The sequence below is a fragment of the Mus musculus genome, chromosome 2, assembly GCF_000001635.26.
Source record: "Mus musculus strain C57BL/6J chromosome 2, GRCm38.p6 C57BL/6J".
In the NCBI taxonomy this organism is placed as follows: Eukaryota; Metazoa; Chordata; class Mammalia; order Rodentia; family Muridae; genus Mus; species Mus musculus.
Window position 1 is genome coordinate 73,395,500 of NC_000068.7, and position 26,161 is coordinate 73,421,660.

Consider the following 26,161-nt stretch of genomic DNA (forward strand, 5'->3'; position numbering starts at 1 on the left):
AAAGACTGCAGTGACTTGAAACCTCGTGAACTCACTGCTTTACAACTCTGGAAGTCAGTGGCCCCACACCTGGGTTAGAGTCAAAGCCTCCATAGGGCTGCTCTCTTCCAAAGGTTTTAGGGAAGCGTTGCAGCCCAGGTTCTAGAAGCCACCCACGTTCCTTGGCCTTTGACCCTCTTCCTCAATTTTCAAAACCAACAGTGTTGCAAAGCCCTGGCCTTTCTTCCATGGCATCATGTTCCTGTGACCGCAGCTCATGCACACAGTCTCTACTTTGAATGTTTATGCTGGGTTCACCTGGGTAATCCCGGAAGCTCTCTCCATCTCAAGGCCCCTGGCTAATCACTCATCGGCTTTGAGTGCTTCCTTGAGTCCCTCTGTCGTGTAAGTTCACAGGCTCTGCATACTCCGTCATCCAAATGCACTGGTTTCTGGCTGTCCTTGTAAGTTCTTGTTTTCTGTCTCCACCTGTCTGTCTCTTCAATTTCAGGGACAACACTTTATCCCAAGACTCTGCTTCTCTGATAGATCTAGTGAAGTTGTTGGGTTTTAGTATTATTATCATCATTATTATTCATTAGAATGGCACTTCCCAGCTCCTTCCTTATTTGTTGAAACTGGAATCACAACCAGACCTCTCCAGCTGCCCTCTTTTTAATGTCGCTCCTCTCATTGCCGTGTGCTCAGAAGCTCAGAGCAGGACGTTATGTCAGACTCTCTGCCAGGCACATTTGTTCTTCATAACGTTTGAGAATTTCTTCTTGTAACCTTTTTCTCTCCAGCTTTTCATTCTGACATTCGAGATACTCTAAACTTCATGTTGCCTCCCGCTTCTTAACTTGAAAATAACAATAATGCCCTATTGCTTAACGGAGATCATTTAAAAGTAACACTTTGTCGAGTTGGGTGCTGGAGATGGGTGTGCAGAAGAGAAGGTCCCCCTCCACCGTCTTGCACCCATTGAACCCTGAATTCCTGAGAAATGGCTTTCCTCTGCATTTGAATCGTCCTCGCCTCTTTTGGAAACCCTCTCTGGCTTTCCTCTCACAACCCCAGACTTCATCTTCCTCTCACAACCCCAGTTGCCCCTCCTTTGAATCTCTCTCTTTCCATTTTCACTCCTCTTTCCAATAGTCCTCTTCTTACCGGTGAAATTTGAAGAATGTCAATGAGGCTGGCCTTTCTTCCCAGCAGTTTCCATCTGTGTCACCTGCCCACTCACCCCCTGGGACTCCCAGAAGCTTCATGTCATTGGATTGGCCCAATCAGTCCTACCTCAGCCTCTAAGAAGAGCTTTGCCATCTATCATCTGGGTAACCTTCCTCTCCCTTTTTGTTCTCCATCCAGTACCTCCTCCATGCCAAGCTACAAGCCACAGCTTCTTCCTAGTCATCCAGTTCTTACAGGTTTTTTTTTTCCGTCCTCAGTATTCTTCCAGTTTTACACGGCATTTTATAGACCTGGTTATAGAATTTTGTGGTGAGCTAGTTCACTTCTTTCCTTACAAGGGTGAGATCATCTATTGGACTAGGATTGCATAAGCCTTCAAGTAAATGTCTGTTTTGTCTTTAACATTCTGGTTTGACATCTTACATGGATTTTCTTGTGGGTGGTTGCAACTTCCCCACACGCTGTTCCTTTGTTTCACTTTCAGTGTGGAAATACTGGCCAGACTGGTATAGAGTAGCCTCCCATATAGATTCTCCCTTCCTGATGACCTAGGTTGTCTAACTCTCTTCCTTTTCTTACTGTCATTTTTATCATGTCAGACCTAGTCTTCACCAATTCCCTTGTCTACTCATTCCATATTATTTTGCAGGGACAATGGAATATCCAATTTTGAATTAATAGAAAACTCAATTCAGATGAACATCTGCAAGAAAACTGTTTATGTACTAACAGAACTGAAAGTCCAAGATAGATAGATGTTAGGGTGATGTTTGTGTGGTTTTTCTTTCCATTTGTGTATGTATACATGCACATTTGTGAACATGTGTGTCTGTGAACATGTGCAGACTGAGTTGATGTTAGGAACCACCCTCAATTGCTGTTCTATCTCATTCATTAAAGTCAAGTCCCTCAGTCAAACCCAGGGAGAGCCACTATGTCAAGTCTTGCTAGCTAGCGTACTCTAGGGATCCCCTGCCTCTGCCTTTAGAGGCTAGAGTTATAGTGAGGCTATCCCACCACACTCATGTGGTGATTGGTGATCCAAACTCTAGTCTTCATGTTTGTGTAGTCAATCACTGTAACCGTCAAGGCAGCTTAGCCCTGGGGTTGCAATTTAGTCTTGCTGAGATGAAATACTCTGGTAAAGACAATGCTAAGAGAGAAGGGTAAGAATTTATTTACAATCCCAGGTTCTAGTCCACAACTGAGGGGGAAATCAAGGCAGGAGCTTGAAACAGCTAGACACATCCAACGACCAAGAGCAGAGAGAGAGAATGATTGCATACATGCCTACTACTCAGCTCACTTTCACCGCGAAGTGTTTTAGGGCTCACATCTAGGGAATGATGATGCCCATGGTGGACTGGGCTTTCTCATGTCAATGAACAAAATCAAGATAAGCTTCCACAGTCACCTTCAGAGGCCAGCCTGATCTAGGCAACCCCTCATTAAGATCCTCTTCTCAGGTGATTCTAGATTCTGTCAGGTTGACAGTTAAAGCTAAACGGCTTAGGGTTAGAGAGACGGCTCCCAGGCACTTGTTGCTCTTACTTGAGCTGCCATGTGCGCACTGACCAGGATGCTCAGCACCCACACGGCAGCTCACAACCAGTTCTCACCCCAGTTTCAGAGGTTCTGCTGCTTTCCACTCACTTCTGTGGACACCATGCACACATGTGGTACACGTGGATACAGGAAAAACATTCATGCACATAAAGTAAAATAGATCCAAGTAAATGAAGGGGCAGCTCCATGTTGGTTTGCTTCAACAGCTCAAGCATGTCATGAAAACCCTGCCGGCTTTGCTATTTTCTGCTCTGCCTTTGTTCTAAAGATGAATTCTCTAAGTAACAGCAAAAATGAATCCAGAAACCCAAGCTATGTGCCCGTATGCCATTTCTCAAAGGCAAGAGAGTATCCCATTTGGTGGCTCGAAAAAGTGAGAAAACCTCTTTCTCAGACACACCAGGTGATCTTAGGACCTGAATCAGGCCACATACCTTCCCTGAATCAAGGTGTGCGCCTGAGAAATACCATGTAGCAGCTGGCTGAGACTGGGTTGAATGGCAGGCGCCGAGCAGAGAGTATGAAAAGCTGAAGGCTCAGTCAGAGATGACTCCAGGATCTGGCAATGCATCCCCTTCCTGCCCATGTGAGAGAAGTAGGTATCAGATTGAAAGCCTGGAAGGAGGCAGGGAACTTGGAGACCCATGAAGCATGCTGCCTGTCCACGGCTACTTCACAAGCCCTAACAATACATGTTTACTGAGTTACCTCACTTGTGTAGCCTGAGGTCCAATTCTAGCCTACCCCTATTCTTATAAAGTTTAAGTAATAAACAACCAGGCTCATTCATAAGAGTATCCTCTATGGCTGCTTTCATGGTACAACGAAAGACTTGAAAAGGTACGTACGTGGTCTATAAAATATTTTACAGCTGGTGTGGTAGTACCTACCTATAATCCTACTACTCCACTGAGGCAGAAGAATTGCCATAGCTGAGAGCTAGCCTAGGCTATATAGGGACTTCTAGGGCTAGGACTAGAGTGAAACCCTATCTCAAAAGAGCAGAACAAATCAAAACCCTTCAACTTTCTGACCCTTTCAGAAAATGGTTGCTGGACCGTGCTTCATGCCTTTAATCCCAGCACTCAGGAAGCAGGGGTAGGCGGATTCCTGTAAATTCAAGGCCAGACAGTTCCACAGTAAGACTCTGTCTCAATAAACAAACAAACAAACCAACAAACAAACTTGGATTTTGAAGCCCTCTATCATCTATCTTCACTTTGCTGACCTCCATTTATTGACTTTTTACCGCTTTATAGTCATGTTATAAGCCATTCAGATGAGTTTATTCATTTCCTGTCTACTTTTCTCTTTAGCTAATCTGGAATGCAACTCTTCAAGCCTATGTGTCTTCAAAGGCCTGTCGCACCGAGCCTTCCCTGTGTTCACCCTACGGGGTCTTTCTTTCCTGCATTTATCCACTGCCGCATTAGGAGGTCCCATGAGTCTGTGCTAGAAGCACAGCTCCCCCATCTAATGCAACACTCCTGGGCCTAAGTCTTTATCTAAAAGGGGGCAAGTGTAAGTGTGTGTATTGCTTTAATAAGAATTTGAGCAACGACAAACCAAGAGCCAGCACAAAACTACCACTTACTAGTCCTATCAAACTCTGCCTCACTTATGGCCAAAACTACCCACTTCTCCACAGTCCCACAGAAACACATCTCATCTCCACTTTCTGTCATCTGGTCTAGGGACCTTTCTTCTCACTGTCCCCTTTTGCTACCTGATGGCACGCTTAAACCACAGTAACTGTCTGGGTTCCTACTTATCTTCCTCCACTTGCATGTAATGACCTGTCTCTCCTTAAAGCTCAGCTTGGCTCCTTCCTGAAATCCTCACTCTGGTGTTTCAGCTATCTGAGACGTTCTTCCCCGGGTTCTGTCTGCTCCTGATTCAGAGCTCATCGCTTTGTTTTACCTCTTAATCCAAACAGACTTCCCCACACTCCATTACTCTCTAGATCACACCATCCTCGAATGTGTTTTCAAAGACCTGATTTCAACCTCCATATCTCTCACTTGCCTCTTCCATAAGAGCATTGGCTCGGTTAAATGTGCTCAGCACTATGTCTCTCATTCCAAAGTGCCAAGAGGCACTCAATAGCCTTTGTGGAAGAAATGAACTAAATGGTCCGTATGGAGGGATCAGTATTGGCTCAGGACTCACAAGTTCTTAACATAAAGGAGACTTATTTACCTCAAAGAGAAAAGGGGCAGGGAATAAGCGACAGGAGATAGAGGACAAGGGAGAAGGGGAAGGAACAAGGGAGAGAGAAGAGGTAGGTATTCATCCCTGAGGGACAAAGGATCACCTCTGGGACAGAGAGGAGACAGACAGGGCCTATAGGGAAATGGCAGTTTATAAAGGTACAAGGGGAAACCCTGTGTTAGGATGAGGTGTCTGATTTTAATTGGGCATGTTAATTAGGTGAGCCAAAGGGGGCTTTTGATTGCTGGACTTTAATATTTTAATATTTTATATTTTGATAGCTGGACCTTGGTAGCCAGCATCAGGAAGAAGAATTGGTCAAATAAGGGAATGCCCTTGGGGCTAGGTTTAGGAATGTAATCTAATGGTTTTTAACATGGCAGAGGGAATGGGGGAAGGGAGGAGGCCTGTCAGAGCCGTGTGCCAGGTCCGGGCTGGCTAATGTCCCTTCACCACGGACTTGAGATAGAACCCTGCGCCTGCCACCCCATTTTCATAACCGTGCACTGTAGTGCGATCGTTTGGATGTGACTGTGTATTGAAGGTACGGTCCTCAGTGTGGTGGCAGTGCTAGGTGCAGGAGTCTTCAGAAAGTGGGCCCAGTGGAGGCTAATCAAATCCTGAAGGCTGTGACCTCAGGGATGGATTAATGCCATCTTGCAGGAGTGGGACAGGGCCCATGTGACTGGATAGCTTTTTGCAAACCATGCTGCTACAATGTGAGGCCAGCCACTCGATGGCTATTTCCCTTTGGCTTTATATCACCCGTGATACAGTCCAAGAGTGGGAAGGAGCTGTGGTCGACAGACTCCATCACTACTGTGCGGACCTCCCCGCTGCTAGAATCATGAGTCAAATAAACCTCTCTAATAAGTCACATGATTCAGGTATGTGTTTATAGTAACATAAAATGTACTAAGAACGGTCCCTCACACCCCCCCCCCCCCGCAAACAAACACCTTATTTCCATGGTGTTTCCTTTACATAAGGAAACCTCTTAAAGCTGTATTAACTCCCAAGAAAGACAATAACAAAGAGCCGTAGACTGAGTAGCTTAAAACAAAAGGTGTGTATTCTTGTGCCACTCAAGAGGCCAGAAGGCTAAAACCAAAATGTGGGCGGCATTCTTTGCTTTGGAGACTCTGAGGGAAATAGCCACTCTAATTCTTCATAGCTTCTAGGAGCTGCCAGCCATCTTTGGTATTCCTTAGCTTAAAGATAACTTGCTCCCGTGTCTGCTCTCATCTTCATGCAGGCCTTTCCTCTGAGTGCCTCTGTGGGTCCTGTTGAGTTTTACTAGGAACTCACAGGATTTATGGTTTCCTGACTTGATACAGTAGGAGCTCAATGTAAACCTTGACTAATTGCATTTGTGGCAACGCTTTCCAAAGAAAGCCACAATGAAGCAATGTGTGTGTGGGGGGGTGGGGGTGGGGGGGAGACTACTCAATCATTCCAGCTTTGTAGTGTAACAGATGCATGCAGCCCCCCACCCCCATGGTGTGCTAATGCCCTTTCCAGAGATGCCTTTTATTCCAGACTGAGTTCCCCATATTTGGGGGACAGTAAATCTGTGAATAAATGGAACACACTGAAGTGATTTCACATTTAGCTAAGAAAAGTCAAGTTTCCCTGACTCAGCATACAAAGGAGGCAGCTCCGGGTCAGGGCGAATTGATCTTTCTTAGACTATTTCGGATGAACCTGGATGGCCACACCCTTCATCTTGAGGAGAGGTACACAAGGTTGGGGACATGGGGCAACAGTGCCCAGACAAGTTGCTATTGCTTCTTGGAATCCAGGAGTGTCCAGACTTGGCACCAGGCTCCCATCTATTCAGTGACTTCCTGATGATCAAACCATGAAAGTCCCTTGTGCTTAAATTATCCAGAACTCGTTCCTATCACTGTATCCAAAGAGTCAGATTTACTCGAATCTAAGATGTTTCCTAGTCTTGCCGCTGTTTTGCATATTTAGCTCTGAGTTATGACACCTTGAATTTACTATTGCATGAGATATTACTTTCAGGATGTCAATGTCATCCTAAACCTACAAATTAATGCAATTACAAGACATCATATTAGCACGATTATTATTTATAATCCATCTTGTTCCCAAAGAATTTCATTGTGTTGAATTATCCTAGAAAGCTACAGCAATGAAAAGTACATTTAAAATAAGGGATAACAGAGAGAAGGGGGGGAAGAGGAGAGGAGAGGAGAGGAGAGGAGAGGAGAGGAGAGGAGAGGAGAGGAGAGGAGAGGAGAGGAGAGGAGAGGAGAGGAGAGGAGAGGAGAGGAGAGAAAGTAAGAAAGAGCCACTGGAGACCCTAACACATAAGACTCTTCCTATGCTAGCTCCACAACAGGTACAGGTAAGATGCTACATTGGGGCTGCAGGCTACACTTGTTGCCATGGTACCCGGCAACATTTTTTCTTTTAATATACTTTAAATAGGAACTGTTTCAACTGGCATTTGTGCTAAAAGCTTACAATCTCTGTACATTAAAGTGGGACCAGGAGATCATTAAGCAAGTGGCCTAGTGAACTGACTACTGAACTACACAAAAGAATATATGTGCCTCAAGTCTTTGTTAGTGCTGTAAGATGGTGAAACTCTAGAAACATCTGCTGTTTCCGTTCCGTTCCATTTCCTCCCCTCCCCCCTTTTTTTGTTAATAGAACACAGAAATCCTTTAAGCTGTAATGCTTTCTTTTAAATTAAGGATGACTTATTTTGCTCTCTACAGTGGATGGACATCGGAAACCTATTTTGCAACTCATTATTACAAATTGAAATATTGCAAATGGAAGAGGGCAGTCATTAAGAACACAAGCCTGTAGTGAACCTCGGTGTAAATCAAACATTATTTTTCATTTTATTATTTTACTGATGAAGGGTTTCCATATATTAGAGACGTTAGTTCCCTCTTGCAGTTCTCATAAAGCGAAACCCAGATTTTAAATGCAAACACTGCATAAAGATATCGCTCATACATAGTAACACAGTAAACACAATCATAAGATACTGATCTTCATTATTGTAATGATGATTTTCCCATTTTAATATTTATTGCTCCCCACCACCACCTTATCCAAAAAGGAGCTAAGGCAACTATTGAACACATCACAAGTGCCATCTAGTGCTTTCTTTGAAAATAACATTTTCCCACTTCAAAAGGGAGAAAGAACACTCAAGATGCTGAACGCCCCTAGTCCAGAGAGGGGTGGAACAGTTATTTCCTAAAAGTGGGTCTGTCTGTTTCCGGTCACAAAAGCTTTTGGGCAGAATGTAGAAATAGGAGTCAAGGAAGTAGAGTCAGTAGAGTCATTCGGCTCTCCGGGTACTGCTGGGGCATCCACAGGTGTAAACAGCTACATAGAGGACGTCGAAGGAAGGAGAACATGCAAGGCGTTTGATGAAGAACTCGGCACTGCTTTCAGAATTTCTTCCAGCTCACGACTTCCGTCACTATTTTGTGTAGTCCCACCCCCACGCTCCCATCCCCCACCCCTGACCCCCGCTCTTCATCTTTACTGTACTGGGACATCTCACCAGCACCACGAGGTGCCTACTGCAGACCCAGTGCTTCTGTGGAGGAAACACACATGAGCCTTAGTCTCTGCTATCGAGGGAACCAGGTAAGTCTTCACCCCAAACCTCAGACACATCCCCACCCTTCTGCAGGCGCCTCCGGGGTTGTTTTCTCCCGTCTGCTGTGGGTTCATTTTCCTCCTCCTCCCTGGAGAGTACCACAGCCTCACCCTTGGCTGAAAAGCTGCCTCCAGCTCTCCTTCCTTTGCCTAAAGAGTTCTCAGGGCTCATCAGACTGTGGTTAGGGATCTGAGCCTGGCTCCCAGGACCTTCCAACAATCACTCAAACTGTTCAGAACAAGTCTCTCACTGCCCCTACCCCTTCCAAGACCAAACCTCAAACCTCATACTAGAGAGCAAGCTATCGTTCCTATCTTAAATTGCAGGATTGCCTTCGGGTGGCTTTTAAATGTTGTTTGGGGTGGCACTTTGCTTTTGGTTTTCGGGGTTTGTTGTGTCTTTTGGCCATTTTCCTTTATAACATGTGTACCGTTTCCCAGATGTCTCTTCGCATCTGGTCACTCTGTCGCTAATTCCTCTCCTCCAGGAGTCCGTTCTCACCTCAGGCGTGCAGTTGCCACACTGAGTCAGACTGAAACTCCTTGCTTTGTGGTATGCTTAGCTGTCTCCTGGCTCTCGGCTCCTCCTTTCTAGGCCTTTTGTTTTGCTACAGAACACTTTCAAACGACTTCCCCAAACACGCATGTGTCTGAAGCCCCTTTCTGAGGACTTTCTGGCTTCCAAGCAGGCTACACAAGAGCTGGGGCCTTGTGGCCTTCTCACAAGGGGCTCTGGTAGAAGTCCTGCAGCCATTAGACTGATGTTTTTGGAAGCAGGGTGACTATTTCTATTTTACCCAATCAAATCCAAACTGTAGGCTTGGATTTTTCTCTAACCCTACTTTATTTAGGATTCTTGAACTCGTCAACGCTTCCTTCTAGCCCACCAACTAGAGGTTGGGGAGAAAGAAGGTTAGTAGGAAGCGGGGTTGTGGACCTGTTTAGAAGTAGTTCCTTGGGGGGGGGATTCCACCCTTCACTGTCAGGATATCAGCAGTCCAGTCCAATAGCAAACACCAAACACGAACTGCATCTCGATCCAGCAGAAACTGCAAGGCTCCGCTGAATTGGCATGAGTCAGCAGAGGCAGCCAGAAGCAGCTGGAATACCACAAGAAGTTCTTTGACGAGTTTCTCTCTACGCAGTGAAGATCAGAGAAGCCTCACGTGGCATCACAGTGTAAGAACAACCTCTCACTGTCTGTGGGGTTCCATTTAGACTCTTCCCAAACATCACACACTCTCTCAAGCATCTGCTCCAGCAAAACATCACATGCCCTCCCACGTGTCTGCTTCAGCAAAACATCCTCTCACAAGACAGTTTCCAGAAACACACACACACACACACACACACACACACACACACACACGACATAGTTGAGTTTCCAAAGAAACTAGAAATTTCCACTTCACCAAACACTCCATTTTCTGTTTCTAAAATTAAGCCCCACCCCTTGGCATTCTATCTTTAATGTTAATGAATGACATTTCAGAACCTGGCTCTGAAAATACAGAATCTCATTATTTTATTAAAGTCTAATGAGGAGGTGGAGGAGGGGGAGTTTCCTCTTCACAGACTGTGCAAAGGGGGAGAGTTTCTTCTGTATCTTCAAACTTGGTAAAGTCAGGTGTGAAGGTTTGTGATAAGGTTTGGTCAGTTGCTGTGTACTGTAATGCTAAATTCGGCACCTGCCGATGTAGGCCTATGGGTGAATTCTCATGGTTACCAACATTTTTGTGTGTGCAGACCTTGACCTTCAGTTTAAAACTGTTGAGGCTTGGTCTGTTGCTATGTGTTGTAATGCTAAATACTGGCTCTGGTTTCCTCTGGGATGCAGAGATCTTCACTTACACCAGGTGATGCTGTGTAACTTTGCCCACCAGGCTATCCCTGATTGGTCAATAAAGATGCCTACAGCTTAAAGCTGGGCAGAAGAGAGGTAGGTAGCATTTTGTTGTTGTTGTTGTTTAGGGGGCTTTGGGGTCTGAGGTAGGACTATGAGAGAAGAGAGACAAGGTGGCGAGAGAATCAAATGCCATGGTGTAGTTGAGTCATGAAAACATGGCCATAACGGCTGGCCAGTTGGAGTAAGAGCAGCCCAGGCAGAACATGACAAGTTATAACTCGGGGTTATTGATGGGAAAGTAGATACTAATAGCTTAGAGGGTTATATTTGCCCATCTCTAGTGCAGTTAAGGCTTATTCTAAATGTAAAGGTTTGTGTCTTTTCTCTGGGAACTAAATGATCCAAGGTGGTGTAGAAACTCTCAATTAATATTGAATACTTACAACAGTTGGCCATCCCCCCCCCCCCGACCTCTTCTGGCCTTATCTCCCCAGTGATGGGGATTCTCCTGGAAACTTTCCCAGCTGCTCCCAGCTCCTTCTAGTCTCTCTGTGTGTCCAGCACTGGGATGGCTATTCCAACAAAGGAGGCAACCAGACCATGACGGGCTTAGAAACTGTTGTGGTGGTGTGTGAGCCCAACCCTTGGTGACACCTGGAATTGTGACTTCAGGTTGCTGATTGGTTGCCCTGGTGGTAAGGTTAGAGCTGCCACTTGGGTTCCCAAGTGTCATAGACAGGGCAGTGTTGTGCATTCACATCAGAACGACCTTGGTTCTCTCTCCTTTCCACTTACGTAATGGACAAACAAAGGTCTGAGTCCTTGGCACAACAAAGGCCTTCAGAGTCCCGGGCTCTTTATGTTTCCGCGTAGGTATATGGTTGCCTCAGCGACATGGACCACAGCAACAACCTCGGTTGTGACAGAACTTTTCCTGGGGAGAAGCTACACACACATCTATCACCCCAGTTAGGGAAGCCATGACAGATCCAAGTACAGATACCACCAAAGTGCAACTTGGTGAACCATGAGTTTTACTGGAGTCCAGCAATCAAAAGCCCACTCTGGCTCACCCAATTAACATGCCCAGTTAAAATTAAACACCGTATCCTAACATGGGGTTTCCTTTTACCTTTATAAACTGCCATTTGTCTATGGGCCACGTCTTCTCTCAATTCAGAGGCAGTCCTTTCTACCCCTCCAGGACAAGTACCCTTGTTAGGAAAAGTAGCAGCTCAGAAAGTTTCATTTAAAGCCCTTCTAGATTATTCCACCGTCAGTATGTCTGTGCATTCCTTTCCTGAGCTGCTTCAGGGTACATGTTTGAGCATCTGGGTTAATCCTCCATCCTGCTTAAGGTTTTTGTCTTATACTTCCATTTGCTTTCCCTTTCTTAGAAGTATTGGGAGTTTCTCACCTTTATTTTTCAGATCACCAGTGGAGCTTTTAGTTATATAAGCTCCAGTCATTATTCATTTATTCAACAATGAGTTCATGATGCGTGACAGACCAGACACGATTTTAAGTATAGTTATTTGGCAGTAAGCAAAGTTTTTTTTTTAATTGGGGGTTTCATTTTCTTTCTCTCTCTCTCTTTTTTTTGAGACAGGGTTTCTCTGTGTAGCCCTGTCTGTCCTGGAACTCACTCTGTAGACCAGGCTGGCCTCGAACTCAGAACTCTGCCTGCTTCTGCCTCACAAGTGCTGGGATTAAAGGTGTGCACCACCACGCCTGGCTGGGGGTTTCATTTTCTAAAAACGTCCCTCCTTCCCTCACTACTCCCTCCCTCTCCTCTTTGTCCCCCCGGCCTCACTGGTTAGGCCACTGCTCTCCCATTGAGCTACAGTCTCAGTCCCTAAGAACTTTTTCATGACCTAAGTATTCTTGCATGTGGGCAAACTATGCTTAAGTGTCCTGGAGTGTGCCTGGGTTCTTTGTTAGTATTATGAGAAGGTTTTATTTGTATTTCTTTTTTTTTCTCCCAAGGCAGGACAGTCTGTCCCAAAATGTTCACAGAACTGTGTTTGCTTCGTGTTTTGTGTTTGTTTTGTTTTACATAATATCTGGTAATCCTGACTACATATGAAGAGCTGGATTTACAAATAAAGACCAGGCCCACGATGAGAGATCAGTGTCCCAGATTTTTAATCTCTTGTGTAGATGTACACCTGATAGGCTTTCTCACATCTACAAGTAAGTTTCTCCTAGAGGGTGGATGGAGATGTTCACAGGAAGTGTTTACTTACAGATGAGTAAGGGTGGAACAAACAAACGACTAGTCAGAATTCTCGGCCCGGGAGGCAAAACACAGGAAGGGGTGTTAGGAAAAGCAGTCTGCAAGAAGGGCGAACGCAGTGGGCTTCTTCAGTTGATTCCTGTGGGTTGGGTTGTTTGGTTTGGTTTGTTTTTTGTTTGTGTTGCTATTGTTTCTCTCTGTAGCCTTGGCTGTCCTTGAACTCACTCTGTAGAAGAGGCTGGCCTTGAACTCAGAGATCCACCTTTCTACTCCTCCTGAGTGCTTGGATCTAAGGTGTGCATCACTCCCTTCCTGCTGATTTCTGTTAGTTTATGCGGACGAGTTAGTGACAGGCTTTTGGTTGCTCACAGAATTGACCAGAAGGTTAAGAATCAGACTTGGAACCAGAGGACCCACAGTCCAGGATGCTGTACAGAAACAGCTGTCAAGTCAAGATGTGGGGGTATCTGCCGGGCACGTGCACTTGCCTATGCTGGGCAAGACAATGCCCCGAAGCCCATAAGCCAGTAGTCACATTCCGTACTTGGCAAAAGGGAGTTTGACGATATGACTGTTGAAGCATTTGAGACAAAGAGAGTATCACTGATTATGCTGGGACAGAGGGTCTTCCCCAGCTGAACAGGGAGGGGTGTGGCTACAGAAAAGCACCAGAGAGTCACTCTGCCCCTGGGTTTGGAGATGGAAGAGGAGGAGCAAGGGGTGTGGGTGGGCACCAGGTAGATGGGAGTGCTCACTTTAAACTTCAGAGAGGATGCACTTCAGATGATTCTAACGTCTCAGGCTTGTGTTATACTTCTGACTATAGGACTCTAAGGAAATAAATGTGTGTTGTTGAAAGCCACTACACTCTCCGTTTGTTTCAGCGGCAATAGAAAAATGAATGTTGGCACATCTGCCGGCTTCCTCCGTCGGGATGCTGAAGAACCTTCCTTGCAGACTGCTTTTCTTAACACCCCTTCCTGTGTTTTTCCTCCCTGGTCTCTCTCCTACCCAGACTTCCTTATAGCTAGGTTAGAAGGTCATGGCTGTACATAAACTCCTCACACTAAAACTCTACTGGCTGACCCAGACCCTTCTGCAGTGTCACCAAGAGCCTTCCTGAGTTTGGATCCTCTCTGGATTGGCTCTTGTTTCCCCATCTGCTTAATCCTTTAGTTTTCTCTCTTATTTTAATTTACTTTTAAAGACAAGGTCTCACTATGTAGCTCAGGATGGCTTCAAGCTCATAATCTTCCTTCCATGGCCTCCTGTGTGCTGGGGTTATGGCCATATGCCATCACAGCAAGCTGGTCTAATTTTTCATTCGATGCATGCACTTTCTTCTGTTGAGTCTAGGATGTAGGTTTCCCCCCCACCCCCACTCTTATTGATATTGAGTTCATTTAACTTCTCTCCACCAGATATTTCAAAATTTCCTGGTAGTGACACCCGTTCCTGTGTCCCACTTCTGGGCTTTAAAAATCTCTTTCCCCTATATTATTATTATTATAAAATTGAGGGTGGGTGGGGACACAATTTTGGTTCACCATCTCAAAGCAATTATTTGTCATTCATTCAAACTGGTTGTTCTCATATGATGAAAAGGAATACACCGTCAGCCTTAGCTACAGGAAATGGGCTAACTCTAGGGCAATCCAAGGGGGTGGAGGTTGTGGAAGATCTGAGTTGTCCTTTGGGAATCCCTTCTGTGTATGTGTGCGTGTTAGATGCATGTGTACATGTTCATATCTGTCAACATGTGCTCATGCGCAAGTGTGTGTGGTGGCCAGAGGTGGAGATCCAGTGTCTCAAAGTTGTTCCATCTCCGTGTTTGAGGCAAAGACTCTCACTGAAACAGGAGTTCATTGATCAGCGAGCCTGGCTGGCCAGCACACCCAGGAATCCTCCTGTCTCCACATCTCCAGTGTTGGGATTACGGACACATGCCTCCCTACTTGGCTCTTGCAGGGATTTGGGCCCTCTGAGCTGGGGTCCTCACACTTTCGTGACAAACATTTTGCCAACTGAGCACCCCTCGAGCACCAGGGAAGCCTTTCCATAGGAAAAGACTGGATCTGGGTTCAAATCCTGATTTTGCCCATTTGCCAATTATGCACATCTGGTCTCCGGGCTGCACCTCTGGGACAGGGATGACAGCGTCTATCAGGTCACGTGCAAGGATGGCAGAGGTAATGCCAGCAAGTGCTACACCAGATGGGCATACGTTGCTTCGGGGTGTTTCCTCAGTACACCTCCATGGATTTGCCTTGCTTAATCCTCATCATTAATGCTATTATGGATTAGGAAACTGAGGAACGGAGAGTTGAGGAAATTGGTTTAAGGTTATGATTGTAATGACAAGGCAGGAACTTGAACCTCAGGAGCCTGGGTCTGTCATCTCTTTAACCCCATGCTCACTCCCCTCCCTATGAAGAAGTCCTTTCCTGCTGGGGGCTCGCCTCCAGCCTAATGGGATTCATTAGCTAGATTCATTTTCAGAGTTATAATGGAATTGAGTCAGCAGAGGAAGGTAAGTGGTCCCAGTAATAGGCGAGCTGGAGCCAGCAGGTCTATTGCTGTTTAGAATCAGTATTTGTTTATTGGCTTGCTTTCTTTTACGATGTTGCTTTAGTGAAGGTAACATTTCCATAACACTAAGGCACATGGATCACAAGTGGTTGGAGCTCAGTGGATTCTTACACATGGCTCCTGTGGGATTGGCACCTGGTCCCTATAATAAGCTCTCTCGCTCTCCCCCCCCCTTCTTTTTTTTTAATTTTATTTTTAATTTATTTTTTACACTCCATATTCCATTCCCTGCTTCCCCATCCACCCTCTGTCTGCTCCACATCCCACACCTCCTCCCCACACCACCCCAACTCCTCGTGGATGCCCACCTGGCCTCTATAAACTCTCTGGGGCCTCCAGTCTCTTGAGAGTTAGGTACATCATCTCTGAATGAACACGGACCCGGAAGTCCTCTACTGTATCTCTCCTGGTTTTTCAAGACAGGGTTTCTCTGTGTAGCCTTGGCTGTTCTGGAACTCACCCCTGGAGCTCACTTTGTAGACCAGCCTGTCCTGGAACTCCCATTGATCTGCCTGCCTCTGCCTCCTGAGTGCTGGGATTAAAGGCGTACATCACCACCGCCCAGCTACTTTTATCCTTTTATATGATTTATTTTTCCTCGATTTGAATTGATATTTTTCCTGCAAGAGCATCTGTGTGAGGGTATCAGACCCTTCATTGTGAGTTACTATGTGGGTGCTGGGAATTGAACCTTGGTCCTCTGGATGAGCAGCCAGTGCAGCACTCTCAACTGCTGAGCCAGCTCTCTGGCCGCACTTCAAAGAGGAAACTCTTTGAAGAGGCTTCAGGCATCTTCTTAACTAAAAAGATTTTTTTTTTCACTGCACATCTTTTCTTTTAAAGCTCAGTCAGGAAGTTAGCATGGTGGCTGTACCTGTGATCCTGGAATTTGGAAGGTTGTGGCTGCAAGACTGAAGTAACAAGACTGATCAAAGGGCTGGAGAGATGGCTCAGTGGTTAAGAGAACCTAAGTTAAATTCCCAGCAGCCACATGGTGGCTCACAACCGTCTGTAACAGATCTGATGTCCTCTTCTGGTGTCTGAAGGCAGCTACAGTGTACTCATATACATAAAATAAATACATCTTAAAAACAAACAAACAAACAAAAATGACTGACTCAAAAACACCAAAACCAAACAACAACCCAGGAAGTCCCTGAGTTAACTGCACTAGCTCGGATGTGTAGTTACCTTGGTAGCAACTGTTTGATTTCTCATTTGTAGGCTGAATATGCTGCCCAAGTTGGCTGTGCACCCTTCAGCTCAAGCCGTTCTCCTTCTTCAGTCATGTCTACAGGCCTGCACGTCTGTGCTCTGTACTTAGGGTGAGACTGTCTTAGACCTTTTGAAAGCAGTTTAGAGAATCAGGCCTTGGGTGGTTCAAACTGGTTGAAACCACTGTTTTGAGAAACGTCTATAGAAAATGTTCTGTGGGCGACATTCTGATGTCAGAGGGGCAAGCATATGCTGGTCAAGTTGAATTAATGCTCCTGTTTTCCCAAAGTGAAGAACCACATTATATATACTTGACAGACCACCGTTATGTCATCTTCCCTCTAATTACCTTTTCTCTCACCTCAGACCACTTTGTTTATTCCACACTACAGACATCTCTAGACCCTGTAGGAAGGGAATCAGGTCTTGGACTTCTAGCTCTTTATGCTTGGTTGACTCCTGAATTTAAAAATGTTCCCCTTCCCATCCCTAGCCCCGAAATGTGACAAGTCCAGGATGAGATTTGCCCAGGTAATGACCTAATGATACCTGGTTTGGTAACACAGTCAGGTGATAAATCTTTCTCTCAAGGTCCCCTGTGCCCACTCCCAGTTAATACCTGGCCAAAGATAACTTTTCTATTAAGCTTGATTTTCATAGGTGAATTTAGTTTGTTTTCTTTTTAAGATGTATTCATTTTATTTTGTATGTGTTTTGACTGCATGAAGAAGGCATTGAATCCCCTGGAATTTTCATTACAGATGGTTGTGAGCCATCATGTGGCAGCTGGGAACTGAATCCAGGTCCTCTGCGAGAGCAATAAGTTCTCTTAACCCCTGAACCATCTCTCCACCTCTGAATTTAATTGTCTTCAAACTTTATGTAAGTGGCACAGAGTTTATGTTACTTCGTGTTTGGTTTCTTTCACTCATCCAGTTTGTTTTGTTTTCTTATCAAACAAGAGGTCCAACAAGCCAGCAATGTGTTAACAGATGACCAAACCCTGTGGACAGATAACTAAGATTTCCTGGCATTGATGCCAAAGGCACTGAACCAAGTGCCTCTTGGCAGTTATGAGAGAGAGAGAGAGAGAGAGAGAGAGAGAGAGAGAGAGAGAGAGAGAGAGAGAGATGGAGACTGGGAGAAAAACCAGACTGGGCAGGTCTGTCATTTGCTTGATGTCCCCCGGAAGTTCTGGGCACTCCTGAGCCCTGAGGAAAGCAGTCTTGGAACATTACAGGTGTGCAGGGATGGACACACCTTTTGTCTTGCTACAGTTAGCATGAGTCAGATGGTAAGCTGCGATGACCACTGGGGTTGAGTTCAAGATAGCTCATTCCTCGCCCTTTTGCAGCTGTGTTGCAGGGAACACTCCAGAGTTGCCATACACACTACGTGCAGGAAGTCCGTGCCTCTCTCACCACTTGGGGATGCCATTTCTGGGGTGTGTCTGTTTCTTGTTCCCCACTGGAAGCAATGTAGTGAGTTCCATGTCCCCCACCCCTTTCTTAGGAACATCTTTTTGAATATCCAAGAACTCTTAAAATTCCTAGCTTTTCCAAGATGGCTCTTGGAGTACAGACACTTGTGAAGCAGACGCTTACGCACGTCAGGGAGAACTAAGGCAGGCTGCTTCTTTCTAGTAAGAAAAAGAAGAGGAAACAACTTTTTCCTTCTATCGGTAAGTTTCCCATAGAATAAAAACCGGGACACTAGTTATGGTGCCACTCACACACACACACTGGACCCTGCAGCTCACTCTATGACATCACCCTGGAGAGACTACAAAGAATGGAAGGATCACTCCTCAAGCCAGTTCGGCCCATACGTGTTACCAACCTTATAGGGATGTTGTGAATAGTAAATGAAGCAGCTACTTGTCAAGCTTAGAGTCCTAACGAGGGTGTCTCCTGACTTTAATTCCGCTGCACTGGAAGAATCACCTGCTTCTGTAGGCCAACAAGCACCTGGCCTGGATGGGGCTCTGGGAAGAGAGAGTGACTGATTCTGCCAGGTGCGACTCCTGTGGAGTTTGAAATTTGCTAACTGTCTCTGTGATGCTATTTAATAAGTTCCCTTATTTCCTACGCTGCCTCTAAACTGGCTTTTAAAAGATCTAGACGTTTCATCTGATTTGGGGGGGTGTGTATAAGGGGGGGTTGGCAAGAGTACCTCACGGGTGACATGTTGGGCTTTTGAATGAAGGCATGTGACTTGTGCACTCTTCTGTTTCTTGATGTTTGCAGCAACTAATTAGCCTTGTACAGTCTTTCTTTACTGATGACGACCCTCAGTCTGGTCATAAAATTGCAACCCCCTTCTCAGTCCCACACCCCTTTTTCTTGTATTGTTGCAACAGGAGAAAAATGGTTCCTTGGTCATAAGCTCATTTTTCCAGGGAAGATGTCATTGGAAAACAACCAAAAAGCTCTTTTAACTTTTAGTTCATATAAGTCAATTTTTTAAAGTTCCCACTCCTGTCAGATGTTATTGGTTGTGTTTATTTAACTGCCACCTCCTCCCCGCCCTAATGGAAATCCCATTTTCTGCTATGGCCTACCACCTACTCAGTCTTTGAAGCTCAGATGGTTTCCAGGAAGCCCCCGCTGTTCTTACCAGGGATACTCACATCTTGTCCATGTAGCATGGAGAGTCTGTGGAGAATATTTGGAGCTGCAGCAGCCTTTTTTTTTTTTCCTCTGAGACAGAGTTTCTTTGTGTAGCCCTGGCTGTCCTGGAACTCACTCTGTAGACCAGGCTGGCCTCAAACTCAGAAATCCAACTGTCTTTGCCTCTCAAGTGCTGGGATTAAAGGCCTGGGTTCAAATATATCTCTTTAGTGTTGATGCGTGCTATTTAAAACCTGGGTACTCGGAGAGGACGTCTATGAATCTTTCTTTTGAGTTTTAAGCACCCGAGCGGGAGAGAATTTGCCTAGCATACCCAGGGCCATGGGTTCAGGCACCACCTCTGCAGAAAGAAACAAGAAGTGGGGGAGATGGCTCAGTGGTTAAAGTGCTTGCTGAACACGCAAGAAAACTGTAGCTTAGAACCCACATAAATGCTGGGTGGGTATGGTACCCACCTATAACTGCAGTCTTGGAAGGTGGAGGCCATATCCCCACAGCAAGCTGGCTAGTGAGACTAGTCCTATTGGTGAGCTCAAGACTGTGCCTCAAATAATAAGGTGGAAGACTTATTCAGGAAGGGTCTCCATATCACCTGTGTGCACACAGACTGAAAGAACACACAGAGTGCACACATGGGTGCAGGCCACTCATGCATACACCTGGAAAAAGAAGAATAAAGCTTCCTACTCTAATGGAATCTAAAGCACTGAATTAGCAAAATTAACCTGTGGTGTTGGTTGCTATATTAATAAACTAGCTTTGAGTGGAATACAGATTTCAAAAGACATAGAACTTAAGTAGAGATGGCAGTTTCGTGTCCTTTATCTATGTTGGCAATAAGTACTGAAACTAAAATATTTTTCAAGGACTATTCTCCAAGTACATAATAGAAGTGACGTTGAGTGCTGGTGAGGAAGGGAAGGCTTAATGCATTTGGCTGGACAAAATATTCTCATTAAGTGGACGAATTTGACTTTCTGAATTGCATCCTTTGTAATGAAACAGCCGAGTTTAAAACAGAATGTTCAAGATTAACAGACAGAGAGGTAAAGATTTAATTGCAAGGAACATAGTGTGGATGGGGGCTGCAGCTTAGTGATAGAGCACTTGGATATACAAAACCCTGGTTTGAACCTCAGCACCGCACATATATGCGTATATGGTATATATATGGTATATATAGTGTGTGTGTGTGTGTGTGTGTAGTATGATATCTTAAATCAAAAAGCAGCCATAGAGTCAACAATGTCTAGGACAGATGACAGATGATGATCTGCCTGTTCCCACTCTAGTTTCTAATCTTGCCATCCTAGAGTGAGCTGTCTGGAAGCAAAGCTTTATTGTGCCGTGGTCAGTAGATTGCACCTTTGTCCCTGCAGATAGCAAGGTGATGACAGTGCCGGTTCCAGGAAAGCCCTGGCAACAAACCTTCTTTGTGTTAGGTGAGGAAACACTGGCTCCTAAGTGGATGACATCAGCAAGGCTCACCACCCACCCCGTGGCTCTCTCACAGAGATTCATTGTTCGTGACTTTCACTCTGAACAGCTACTGGCTCTGGCTGGCTTCATCCACTGTGAAGATGGTGATCATAAACCCAGCTATCAAACGATCTGCCCTTTTGTCAAACTGTGGGTCAGGCCATCTGCCCTGGAGTCTCATTAGGAAAGTCTGATCACTCTGATAATAGCACTAAGACTCCCAACTCTTCTACTCCCTTGGAGGGCTCCTCCGCACATCATTTTGAAAATCTCTGTAGGAGGCTTCCTGTCTCCTGAGTCCTACAGACAAAGTTCCCCATGCATCTTCAGTAGAAAGACTGGCTCGTCAGGGATTCTGCTGAGAAGGAATTTCAACTTAGTCAATATTAAATATTGAAATTAGACAAAGTAAGGTGGGAGGCAAACTCCTTGTGAAAAGGCACCTGATCAGAATTCTGAGAGAATAAAATGTCCAGGACCCCAATGAAGTTTAAAGCCGTTACACGTGCACAGAGTGATGGACTCAAGCAATTGCATTGAACTTGCCATGGGAAAGTCACCGACGAGAAGGTAGCTTAGTTTCTGGCTAGGAGGGCAGAGAAGCGTGGAGAGTAACTTCTAAGCCCACCTCAGTTACTGTAGCTCCAATGCCAAAGACAGAGACTGTCCAGAATCACTGGTATTTTCTAAGATGGTACTGAGTGCAGGTACACAGGGTATCCATGGGTGCTCAGGAAATTCTTGCCAGCCTGTTTTGGTCACTTGCTGCCATCTCTGTAGCATAGAGCCAAGCAGATCCTCAATGCAGTGAGGAGAATTTGTATTTGAGGATAACTTTCATGAGGACAGGGGTTTTTGACTTTTTAACTTTCCTGCTTGTTTTCCTTTCTAAGGGATTTCATGCAGGAACGATGGGAAATATAGAATTTAGGAGTCGACCGACAGACCTTGGACAGGAGATGGACAATAACTTGGGACAGCTGAATAAATACCATGTATTTATCTGGCTCTCTGGGCCTTACCCAAGCCTTTTTACAACTACCCCTGGTAATAGGGATACTTTTTCTTTTTTTAGATGAAGCAATCAAACTATAAAGAGAATGAATCCGGACTGATAATGTCTTAAAAAAAAAAAAAAAAAAGGAAAGAAAGAAAGAAAATGGAAGAAAAGTACACCCCATCATTTTCCAACTGAAATGCCTGCTGTTTTCAGACTCACAGGGTTGTGGATGCAAAGACTTCTTTGGGGCTGTGGACTGTCACCAATGGTGAGTTCTGTTTAGAACTGTCCCCATACGCGGAACCACAATGCTCAGATTTAAAACTGCTATGCTCACCGCACCCCAGGCTCAAGTCCAGTGACCCTTCCACAGTGTTTGCTATACAGAATAGGGAACTTTCCAGAATGCTTGCTGGGTAAATCAAACATCCTGCTTAGCTAGCATTAGCAGTACTTATAATGTCTACCTTCTCCTCCATGTTTGTAAGTTCTTTGTGTCGAGGACTACCTCTCACACACTCGAGTACTTCTTACCACACCAACGTACACCCCCTTAACCGAGTGGCTGAGTCTGGTGTGGAGGAAGGCCACGGCTCTTCGTGCTAGTGGAGTTGAGCACTGTTGGTCTTCGTGTTCTATCACCAGCCTTGTCCAGTCATTAACAGAAAGCGTCCTGCCTTCCTTCCAGGTCTTACACACTTCTGAACAGAGTTGAGAATGGACCCGAGGGATTATTTAGGCTAAATGCCTTATGTCATAAGTGACTAGATGAGGGACCGACAAAGTGGAGGGACTTACCTGCCTCTGGCACAGCTGAGATAAAAACTAACATCTCGTTGAAAGTAATTTTTCTCTTTGAAATATTTTCAAATTTTATCTAAAATGTCCTCATCCCGTTGCTATATATGTCCTCAAATAGTTGTTATAATCAGTTCGCAAGAAAACTCTTAAAAGCTTTTTAGCTATTTTCCATATGACACATTTCAGAATATTAACTAAGAAGTTCTCACTAAGTTACCAAGGTGGAACATACGTGACAAGTCAGAGAAAGGCATCAAAAAAAAAAAAAAAGGTATAAAAAGGAAGAAAAAAACATGACTCAAATTTTTCATGCCTACTCCCCACCTGTTTCTCCTTCTTGTTCTCCTTCCTCCTCATAACAGGGTCTCATATAACGCGGGCTGGCCTTACTATATAGCCCAGGCTGGCCTTACTATGTAGCCCAGGCTGGCCTTACTATGTAGCCCAGGCTGGCCTTACTATGTAGCCCAGGCTGGCCTTGAGCTTCTGATTCTCCTTCTTCCACTTCCCAAGTGCTCTGGTTTTGACTGCATGGCGCCATGCCTGGCTTCCCTGCCTTCTTATAAGGTGAGAAGATGCAGGACCTCTGCGGAGATTTCTCTTCCCGTTCCAGGTTTTATACAGATTGGAAAGGGAGGAGCTGGCTCCGTGGTTAGGAGCACTGGCTGCTCTTCCAGAGGACGAGAGTTCAATTCCCAGCCCCCACGTGGCAGCTCACAACTGTCTGTAACTACAGTTCCAGGGGGGCCCTGACACCCACACACAGACATACACGCAGGCGAAACACTGATGTCCATAAATAAACAGATAAATAGATACATGAATGAATAAACAAATAAAATTTAAAAAGAAAATTGGAAAAGAAAATGAAAGATAGATGGTAAGGCAAAATAAATATTACCTTTATTAATGAGAGAGGCAAGGTGGAGGCCAGGCTTGGTGTGCCAACCAAGAGGACTGTTGGCCATCCTTGAGCTGTAGACTAGCCAACCTTCTAGCAGACTGGAACTTCACGACTGAGACGGACCAGGAGGAGGAAGCCAAGAGCTGGACCTTGTGTTCTCTGAGTGGTGTTGGTGTGCTTACTAAGTACTGTTGGTAAGTTACGGCTTGCTGAGTGGTGTTAATGAGTCCATTAGACGTGGAGTGAGTGGTGTTGGTTAGGTGACTTGTAGCTCATGTACAGGACTCTTCACACAACTTCCTACGACAAAAACTCAGCGAAATGAGGATTTGGAAGGATGACAGGCCAAGAGACAGGCTGACAGTTCAGTACCACTGCAAGCCAGCCTTCCCTGGAAAAGACGGTGAAGCAATGCTGGAGACTAGTGTATGTTTTTTTTTTTGTTGTTGTTGTTTTGTTTTTATCTGGAAGTTCCTTCCTCATCCCCCACCCCCCACCCCCTGACCCCTGACCCCTCCCACCATCCCACCTCCCATCTGCCCACCCAAGAAAATTCTCACTTTACAGCGAAAGGCTGGTTGCAGGACTGTCTGGGACCAGGGTTGGGCGGAATGGGTCAAAGGAGACATTAACTTCTGTCCAACAGGGCCACCTAGAGGGGCTGCGAGGCTCCAACATGGGGAAGCTGAAGTTTGGCTGCAGAGCTGAGGGAGTTTGGCTGGTCAAGAGATGTTGGGGGCCAAGTCATGCCGCTGGGTGACAGCAGTGTCTATGAAGAACCAGCAAGATGATCCCTGCAGGTAGGGACAGCTTTACTATGTCACAGTGTAGCTCAGGAGGAGAGAAGCTGCTGCATGAGATGGCCAGTTAGTTTCAATCTTCCTGCTTGAGCCCCAAATTAACCACTGTCCATGAAGTGGGGGCACAGAGCTGGGGGGAGAGAGGAGCGGGTCTGCCTCACTGCCTGACTTTCCTGCTGCAGGAAGGCCTGCTCAAAGCAGATGGAGGAGTTCCAGCTGAGATGGCGAAGACAGAAAGTGACTATAGACTTCTTTTTCTTACTTAAGATGGTGAAGTCATAGGATGTTGGGGGTTCATTAAGGAGAAAGGGGAGCACTGTTCCCCTGCTAAGGACTATGAAAAGAGGCGGTTATGGGCCGCCGTGTTTGAATAGATGGCTTTCTTCTGAGCTGAAAAGCCTATTCACTTCACTTTGTGAACCTTCATTCCTCTAAGTAGCCAACACTTCAGTACCACTGAACTTAGAAGGTATGAAGCCCGAGCCAGCATGTGGGACACTATGTACCAGGGAACCGAGAGACCAGGCAGGGGCTGCTACTTTCTCCTGGAGTGGCTTGGTGTATTCACAGCAGTGCCGGGGCTGGTCCTTGATTTAGTTACGAACGCAAGGTGTTCAAATGTTAGACGCAGAGTATGTAGTTAGCCATGGTTTCATAATTACACCAAGGAGATCTCTTTCTTCTCTCTCTCACCAGGCAGCACTCACTGCTTTTGGTGTGAAATGCCTTAAAAACTCTGCCCAGTCCAGCCTGGAGCTGGCAGAGGCAGCTGGCTACCTCAAGCTCTTGTCCGTCGTACATCCCGGCATCCTTTGCTGTTGGTTGGAATAGTTTCTGTCTATAGGACATTAATGATCCCAAGGCTGCTTTAAGAAGTTTCTCTATTTTACGGGAGGTGATTGAGGACTGCCAATCACGAAGCTGCCAGTCCCTGCTCAGCCTAAAGTCTGTTCTGATTACGGTAATTACATTTTTATGAATATCCTACCTAGAGAGCAACAATTTTACCACGTCAGACTACACCACACAAAGATGCATCAATTTCATCTGCAATGAAAAATAGAGCCTAATAGCTCAGTTATATTTATGATAGTCAACATCAAGATGCAGTATAAGCACCTCGACGGAAAGAATTCTGATCATTAGTTAACCCTGAGATGATTAAGGGTGAAGGCTTGTCAGCCTTTCTCGTGATTTTTTTTTTTTTTTTTGCTGTTTTGATTTGATTTTTTAAAAATCCATAATTAACATCTATTAGCATCTCAGATCCCACTACAAATGCCAGGGTATGTGGCGTAAAGGGAAACAACAACAAAGTGAGGCTAGCAAGACAAGGAACTAGGACTCATGGTCAGAGAGGATGGCATAATTATGAGGCATAATTATGTTCTGAGTACAACACCACCATGCTGACGGCTTTACTCCTTTAATCAGCTTAGTCAATGGAAATTGTGGACAATAGTTGAATGCAAATAAAACTAATTATTATAGATGTGAGCGCTAGTTAGGCAGGGGCTATCAAAGGCGCAGTAGTCAAGTCAGAGCCAGTGGCTTCAGGCAGCATCCCAAAGCCTGTTGGACATACAGGCTCTCAGGCTCTGCCCAGGGACTCTTGACTCAGAATTTCTAGCAGAGGATCCAGGATCACAGGACTCTGTCCTAATACATTCTCAGGGGGAATCTCTCATGAGAACCAGCGCCCTGCATCGCTTAAGGGTTTCTCCCACTACTGGAGACACTTGGTGAGTGTGGAGGGGACCTATGCAGTGGGAATTCCCTGCTAATGGTGGGAGCATCATCCCCAGGGAGGAGGCCGTTCTAACAGGCTGTTCTGAGAGTCTCAAGGCTAGATTTCTCTCCAGTAGCTTCCTCTGTTTACACACCTAAGGTCACAGGGCCTGACTTGCCATGGTTTCTCTCTGTTGTCCTTCATACTGGTGAGTCCACCATTGCTGGGGAGGAATGCTTATGATGGCTAAAGACTTCCTCCACCCCAATCCCTGGTAATCATCTCCCTTTGGTACCTACCATTCTTTACAGTCATCTTTTTTTCTCTCTCT

The 26,161-nt window shown here is 45.5% G+C and overlaps 1 long non-coding RNA gene across 3 annotated transcripts in view; it reads left to right on the forward strand.

Moving 5' to 3' along the window:
- Gm13707 overlaps positions 1-26,161 on the forward strand; it is a 45,017-nt gene that overhangs the window by 8,650 nt on the left and 10,206 nt on the right. Inside the window, exons 3-6 of one of the 3 annotated variants that reach the window (XR_866429.3) lie at positions 21,672-21,864; positions 23,948-24,101; positions 24,798-25,062; positions 25,776-25,843. This is a non-coding gene — a long non-coding RNA (predicted gene 13707). The remainder of the gene's footprint in view (positions 1-21,671; positions 21,865-23,947; positions 24,102-24,797; positions 25,063-25,775; positions 25,844-26,161) is intronic. The other 2 variants (XR_866430.3, XR_374648.4) reach the window with 2 other exon arrangements.